Here is a 7,318-nt window from a genome sequence, read left to right as displayed (position 1 = left end):
TTGCAATTGCTTGTTTAATATTTACTACTGTCACCAAAATGTAAGCTCTGTGACGACATGAGATGGAGTCATGTTTAGAAGATATGTGTTAAAATTGGGCAGGAGTCAAGCCAAGGATTGCTCTTTTGTATTGTGCTAAGGGATTTGGATTTTATCTTAGAGGAAATAGAGAACTAATGAAAAAATTTAAGCAAGGTGGTAGGGTGTTCAGAGTTTGATTCACCAAAGTCTTTATGGTCCTTAGTGGAGGTTGAGTGACATAAGAGTAATACCAGAGGCAAGGAGACTAGGTAAAACATTATTGAAATGATTCAAGTAGGAATGTTGAAAGGCAAACTAAGGCATAGTGATGTTAGAACATGAAACATATTTAATGAATTATAATAAGGTGTCAATCAATATTTGGGTTCCCAGGGAAGTAGACTCTGAGGTTGAGATTAGAGTGTGTATTGGGTTTTATAAAGTGCTCTTGGGATCAACCCCTAAGGGAAAGAAGGGAAGGAAGAGAATTGGAAATAAGAAGTCAAGTTGTAGTACAGACTCAGTGAAAGCCTAAGCTAGCCCCACAGTGAACTCTGGAGCTGGGATGGCCCCTTAGAATAAACCTCTAGTTGGGGCTAGTGGACTAGACCTTTACAGTCCTATATTAATCAGTCATTCATTGGATATAGGCTGTCCCCATGAATGGGGAATGCTTTGGGTGAGATGGCTGTTTTCAGGCAATACCTGAAGGTGGATGACAGGTGAGATCATTTTGCTGTTGACACTCTTAGCAGTTGGAAGAGGCATTTGGGTGCATAAGGCTCCACAGGTTCCTATTGACTGAAGGGCTGAGAGAAACAAAGAAACCTGGATGATAAACAGAGTGAGGCCTGGGCTGAAGATAAAAGATTAGAAACGTATAGCCCAATAAGACATAGCAGAAGCTATGGCCCTTGGTGAAACTCCCTAGAAAACATGTGCTGGGAGAAGAGTATTGAGGTATATATGGAAGCCTGAGAAAACCAGACAAAACAAACCTGGGTCAGGGCACCTATGGAATGAAAAGACTGAGGATGAGCATGTAGAGAAGTAGTAAGCAGGATGATATAACAAAGGCAAAAGAGACAAATATTACAGCAAACATTTCCTGGGTGCTTGTCAAAGCCAGGTCTTTGAACATATTCCATAAACTTCATCTTCAAAGAAGCCCTATGAGGTTGGTATCATTATTGTCCTACTTTTGTAGAACAGGCAACTTTGAACGGTTCAAAACATACCCAAATTTGATGGTTAAGCCATCAAGCCATGATTGACACAAACCTCTCTCCAAAGCATGTGCTGTTTACTGCCTCATCTAGAAGATGGTGGTTTATTTTGAACTTTACAGAAAGGATGATTAAGCAAGAATATGGAAGTGTTCTTTGGAGATAGCAGTTAGGATGTCCCAGAATTCTGTCACATTTCTAGCAAGGGGAAAATGTGAAGGTGGACCAAAAGATGTATATGAATACATAGCAGGGAATACAGATCTGACAAGATGGAATTTTAATATGGAAGATAATTGAGTATGTTTGTATTCTAAAGGACAATTCAGAGAGACAAAGAGGGCCTAGGTACAATGAAAGTAGGGCATGATCAATGGACCAAGGGCCCCTGAGGAAGTATGGGATAAGATTCACAGAAAAGTTAGAGAAGAAAATAATATCTCCCCTTAAATGTAAAGGAGAGAAAGTAAAGATGGTGTTAACAATTGGCTTTGACTGTGAGAGCAAAACAAAAACTAAAGCTCCTGCATTACTTATGTTTCTCATATTATACTTATACTTAGGATGTGCCTCTATATTCTAAGTAAACATATGCTCTTACTTGTGTTTGTCTGTAACACAGACCAGATGTTCTGTCTGATAAAAAATCAAACATTTGGAAGTTAGAAAATTCCAGGACAAAATAAAGACAGGAGTAAAAATTAGGTAGAATGAGGAAGAGGAAATAGAAGTAATAAGTCAGAGTAGTGTTGGCAAATCCGTTCAGGGTGGGAATGGTTAAACTTGTGTCTCAACAACCTGAAACAAAGGGCTGAGAAAACTCTTCATCCTTAGTTGGTGTTAGGAAACTATGAACTACACAGAAGTCATCTGTTTCCTCAGTGATTCACACTTTTTAGAGAAGAAGTTCTTATTTGGTCTAGGATGGTACTAAGAAAGCAACAACATCAGCAGCAAGGATAGATAGATGATAGATAGATGATAAATAGATAGGGCTTCCCTGGTGGTGCAGTGGTTGAGAGTTCGCCTGCTGATGCGGGGGACACGGGTTCGTGCCAAAAAAGATAGATAGATAGATAGATAGATACATACATAGATGGACCACCATTCTTGGAAACTTAATAGTTTTCACATATTCTAATTAAATTAATGGGTTTTTAAAACCTGGATAGTGTTGGACCACCCATCATCTCTTGGCTTATATTTGAATAAAATGGAGGACCTTTTGGAAACTGTAATGCCTCCCACCAGGAGCATGCTTGGTGTGCCTGCTTTCAAATACTTTTCATCCTTGGAATGGATTCCTTGCAGTAGAATGTGAAAGAAAAAGAGGAAAAGTTCACACTTCCCAAATTAAGCCTACTCCCCACCTCATGTCTGAACCATGGCAGGAATGTGACCAACAAAAATGCCAACTTGACTCTTAGATGTTGACACCACCTCAATTGAAATTTACTTGCTTTGAAAACTATCAAAGGGATAGCACTAAATTTCAGGTTTAATCCCAATTCATATGAAAGTTCTTATGAATTCTTTGCTATCCTCCTGTATTTTTTTGTTTGTTTGTTTTAACTTTATTGTGGTATAATTGCTTTACAATGGTGTGTTAGTTTCTGCTTTATAAAAAAGTGAATCAGTTATACATATATATATATATGTTCCCATATCTCTTCCCTCTTGCGACTCCCTCCCTCCCACCCTCCTTATCCGACCCATCCAGGCGGTCACAAAGCACAGAGCTGATCTCCCTGTGCTATGCGGCTGCTTCCCACTAGCTATCTACCTTATGTTTGGTAGTGTATATATGTCCATGCCTCTCTCTTGCTTTGCCACAGCTCACCCTTCCCCCTCCCCACATCCTCAAGTCTGTTTTCTAGTAGGTCTGTCTTTATTCCTGTCTTACCCCTAGGTTCTTCATGACATTTTTTTCTTTTCTTAAATTCCATATATAGGTGTTAGCATATGGTATTTGTCTTTCTCTTTCTGACTTACTTCACTCTGTATGACAGACTCTAGGTCTATCCACCTCATTACAACTAGCTCAACTTCGTTTCTTGTTATGGCTGAATAATATTCCATTGTATATATGTGCCACATCTTCTTTATCCATTCATCCGATGTTGGGCACTTAGGCTGTTTCCATGTCCGGGCTATTGTAAATAGAGCTGCAATGAACATTTTGGTACATGACTCTTTTTGAATTATGGTTTTCTCAGGGTATATGCCCAGTAGTGGGATTGCTGGGTCATATGGTAGCTCTATTTGTAGTTTTTTAAGGAACCTCTCTACTGTACTCCATAGTGGCTGTACCAATTCACATTCCCACCAGCAGTGCAAGAGTGTTCCCTTTTCTCCACACCCTCTCCAGCATTTATTGTTTGTAGATTTTTGTTATGATGGCCATTCTGACTGGTGTGAGATGATATCTCACTGTAGCTTTGATTTGCATTTCTCTAATGATTAAGATGTTGAGCATTCTTTCATGTGTTTGTTGGCAGTCTGTATATCTTCTTTGGAGAAATGTCTATTTAGGTCTTCTGCCCATTTTTGGATGAGGTTGTTTGTTTTTCTGTTATTGAGCTACATGAGCTCTTTGTAAAGTTTGGAAATTAATCCTTTGTCAGTTGCTTCATTTTCATATTTTCTCCCATTCTGAGGGTTGTCTTTTGCTCTTGTTTATGGTTTCTTTTGCTTCTCTTCTTCTTCTGGAACCCCTATAATTCGAATGTTGGTGCATTTAATGTTGTCCCAGAGGTCTCTAAGATGGTCCTCAGTTCTTTTCATTCTTTTTTCTTTATTCTGCTCTGCAGTAGTTATTTCCACTATTTTATCTTCCAGGTCACTTATCCATTCTTCTGCCTCAGTTATTCTGCTACTAATCCCATCTAGAGTATTTTTAATTTCATTTATTGTGTTGTTCATCGTTGTTTGTTTCATCTTTAGTTCTTCTAGGTCCCTGTTAAATGTTTCTTGAATTTTGTCTATTCTATTTCCAAGGTTTTGGATCATCTTTACTATCATTATTCTGAATTCTTTTTCAGGTAGACTGCCTATTTCCTTTTCATTTGTTAGGTCTGGTGGGTTTTTATCTTGCTCCTTCATCTGCTGTGTGTTTTTCTGTCTTCTCATTTTGCTTATCTTACTGTATTTGGGGTCTCCTTTTTGCAGGCTGCAGGTTCGTAGTTCCCATTGTTTTTGGTGTCTGTCCCCAGTGGCTAAGGCTGGTTCAGTGGGTTGTGTAGACTTCCTGGTGGAGGGGACTAGTGCCTGTGTTCTGGTGGATGAGGCTGGATCTTGTCTTTCTGGTGGGCAGGTCTACGCCTGTGTGTTGGGGTGTCTGTGGACTTATTATGATTTTAGGCAGCCTCTCTGCTAATGGGTGTGTTTGTGTTCCTGTTTTGCTAGTTGTTTGTCATAGGGTGTCTAGCACTGTAGCTTGCTGGTCATTGAGTGAAGCTGGGTGCTGGCATTGAGATGGAGATCTCTGGTAGATTTTCACCACTTTATATTATGTGGAGGTGGGAGGTCTCTTGTTGACCAGTGTCCAAAGTTGGCTCTCCCACCTCAGAGGCACAGCACTGACTCCTGGCTGCAGCACCAAGAGCCTTTCATCCACATGGCTCAGAATAAAAGGGAGAAAAAGTAGAGAGAAAAAATTAGTAGAAGTAGGAAGAAAGAAAGAAAGAAAGAGAGAAAGAAAGAAAGAAGAAAGAAGAAAGAAAGTGAGGAAGGAAGGAAGAAAGAAAGAAAGAAAGAAAGAAAGAAAGAAAGAAAGAAAGAAAAAAAGAAAAGAAAAGAAGGATAGAAGGAAAGAAAGAAAGGAGGGAGGGAGGGAAGGATGGAGGGAGGAAGGAAGGAAGGAGGGAAGGAAGGAAAAAAGGAAGAAAGCAAAAGATAAAGTAAAATATAATAAAGTTATTAAATTAAAAATATTTATTAAGAAAAAACAATAAAGAAAAAAAAATGGACGGATATACCTTTAGGACAAATGGTGGAAGCAAAGCTATACAGACAAAATCTCATACAGAAGCATACACATACACACTCACAAAAAGAGGAAAAGGGGAAAAAATCATAAATCTTTCTCTCAAAGTCCACCTCCTCAATTTGGGATGATTCGTTGTCTATTCAGGTATTCCACAGATGCAGGTACATAAAGTTGATTGTGGAGCTTTAATCCGCTGCTTCTGAGGCTGCTGGGAGAGATTTCCTTTTCTCTTCTTTGTTCTCACAGCTCCCAGGGGCTCAGCTTTGGATTTGGCCCCACCTCTGCGTGTAGGTCGCCGGAGGGCGTCTGTTCTTCGCTCAGACAGGACCGGGTTAAAGGAGCTGCTGATTCGGGGACTCTGGCTCACTCAGGCCGGGGGGAGGGAGGGGTACGGAGTGCGGGTAGAGCCTATGGTGGCAGAGGCCGATGTGACGTTGCACCAGCCTGTGTGCCGTGCGTTCTCCTGGGGAAGTTGTCCCTGGATCCCGGGAACTTGGCAGTGGCGGGCTGTACAGGCTCCCCGGAAGGGAGATGTGGATAGTGACCTGTGCTCGCACACAGGCTTCTTGTTTGCAGCAGCAGCAGCCTTAGAGTCTCCTGCCCGTCTCTGGGGTCCACGCTTTTAGCCGCAGCTCGGGCCCATCTCTGGAGCTCCTTTAAGCAGCACTCTTAATCCCCTCTCCTCATGCACCAGGAAGCAAAGAGGGGAAAGAAAGTCTCTTGCCTCTTTGGCAGGTCCAGACTTTTCCCTGGACTCCCTCCCAGCTAGCCGTGGTGCACTAACCCCCTGCAGGCTGTGTTCACGCTGCCAACCACAGTCCTCTCCCTGTGCTCCGACCGAAGCCCGAGCCTCAGCTCTCAGCCCCGCCCGCCCCGGCAGGTGAGCAGACAAGTTTCTCGGGCTGGTGAGTGCCGGTCGGCCCCGATCCTCCGTGCGGGAATCTCTCTGCTTTGCCATCTGCCCCCCTGTTGCTGTGCTCTCCTCTGCGGCTCCGAAGCTTCCCCCTCCGCCACACGCTGTCTCCGCCCATGAAGGGGCTTCCTAGTGTGTGGAAACCTTTCCTCCTTCACTGCTCCCTCCCACTGGTGCAGGTCCCGTCCCTATTCTTTTGTCTCTGTTTATTCTTTTTTCTTTTGCCCTACCACGGTATGTGGGGAGTTTCTTGCCTTTTGGGAGGTCTGAGGTCTTCTGCCAGCATTCAGTAGGTGTTCTGTAGGAATTGTTCCACGTGTAGATGTATTTCTGGTGTATCTGTGGGGAGGAAGATGATCTCCACATCTTATTCTTCCGCCATCTTCTCCTCGTCCCCTATCCTACCTGTGTTTTTGAGTCAGACTAGAAAGAGGAGGGAAGCATCATAGGTGAGAGACCACATCTACTCCTGGATCAGTTACTGTTCAGCTAGTCTAGCCAGGTGCTCTGAAAACCTCACATTCCTCATCTAGCAAATGAGAGACTGAAGCCTGATGACTTTGAAGCTGCCTTCCATCTCTAAAAATTTTTCTGTTACCTGGATTTAAGTAATTACACATCTCATCCAAAGGGCCACTTTCATATTGCTCCATAAAAATGGAATATACATTTTTGACTTTGATATATATGATATATTCCAAGCTGCTGTTGAAGAAACATCTAATGAACATTTATAACCTAAACATTATTTCACCATAGAGAAAGGTGTCACTCAACAGATAATATAATAATTACCAGTAAGTTCAATAATAAGAAGTGCTTCTCCTTGTTCTTGCTTTCTGGATCTTAGAAAGAAACTATGAAATCTGCATGTCTTGCTTAGGATGTCCCTTTTCATAAAGTCTCAGTGATTTTAGTAGAAGTCTTGAAAATAATACCTGAACATTTATTTTAATTCAAGAAGTCATTATTAAAACCAGGATTCATGAACCATATTAAAGAGAGGTGGCTTAGATTAGAAGAAAATAATAGGTCATCTGAAGTCCAAAGTGTTTTGCAAACACTCTCTAAAGAACTGGCAAGGCGTTGGTGTTTTCTTCTGTGGTGGCTTAACACATATATTTATACTTTTATATCAGAGTGATTTTTTTTTTTTTTTTTTTTTTTTTT

Source organism: Neophocaena asiaeorientalis, unplaced genomic scaffold (assembly GCF_003031525.2).
Source record: "Neophocaena asiaeorientalis asiaeorientalis breed wild unplaced genomic scaffold, Neophocaena_asiaeorientalis_V1.1 scaffold245, whole genome shotgun sequence".
Taxonomy (NCBI): Eukaryota; Metazoa; Chordata; class Mammalia; order Artiodactyla; family Phocoenidae; genus Neophocaena; species Neophocaena asiaeorientalis.
This window is presented reverse-complemented; position numbering follows the sequence as displayed.